Raw genomic sequence first — 673 nt, 5'->3', positions numbered from 1 at the left:
CAGGGACGGGTTTAGCAGCAGCGCCTGGTAGTGTAGGGCCTGGGCTTGGGCCCGAGAACTGGACCCGAGTCAATGATGATGCCTAGCCCGACTGACGTAGATTGCCTGTACGAGATTCCTGCAACCCTAGGCCCTGTGGGACCCACCGTGATGTATGTGTTGTATCCACTCCGTCTATCCATTTTACAAGTTTATATTATAAGATTAAATTTTATGAATTCTCATCTAGATATATTCAAGTTTGTTAAAAAGAAACATATGTTTAAGATTCATTTGATCAAAGTCGTTGAGAAACTATTGCTTTTGGAAAGATATGAGAGAGAGACTCTCTCTCTCTCTCTCTCTCTCTCTCTCCCCCCTGCTTCTCTTCCTCTTATAAGGTCATACACACGGAGAGGTGTCCAAGACTCTCTCTTTCTTTATTAGGGTTTAGTTCAAAACATAATCAATTTATAAGGAGTGAGACTTTAAGGGAGACTAATTATGGTACTATATCATCTTACAATTTTTCATATTTTCCATTGTATGGGAGTTCTATGATCATACCTTATCTCATGTACTTATATATGATCCAATCTTTTCACCGTCAAAGTCATCCACCAAAAACTCAATGTCTATGTAGATTAAGTAGTAAAATTTTAAATTTGGATTATTAAATTATCATCAAGTGCAA

Source organism: Magnolia sinica, chromosome 17, assembly GCF_029962835.1.
Source record: "Magnolia sinica isolate HGM2019 chromosome 17, MsV1, whole genome shotgun sequence".
Taxonomy (NCBI): domain Eukaryota; kingdom Viridiplantae; phylum Streptophyta; class Magnoliopsida; order Magnoliales; family Magnoliaceae; genus Magnolia; species Magnolia sinica.
Note: the sequence above shows the minus strand (reverse complement) of the source record.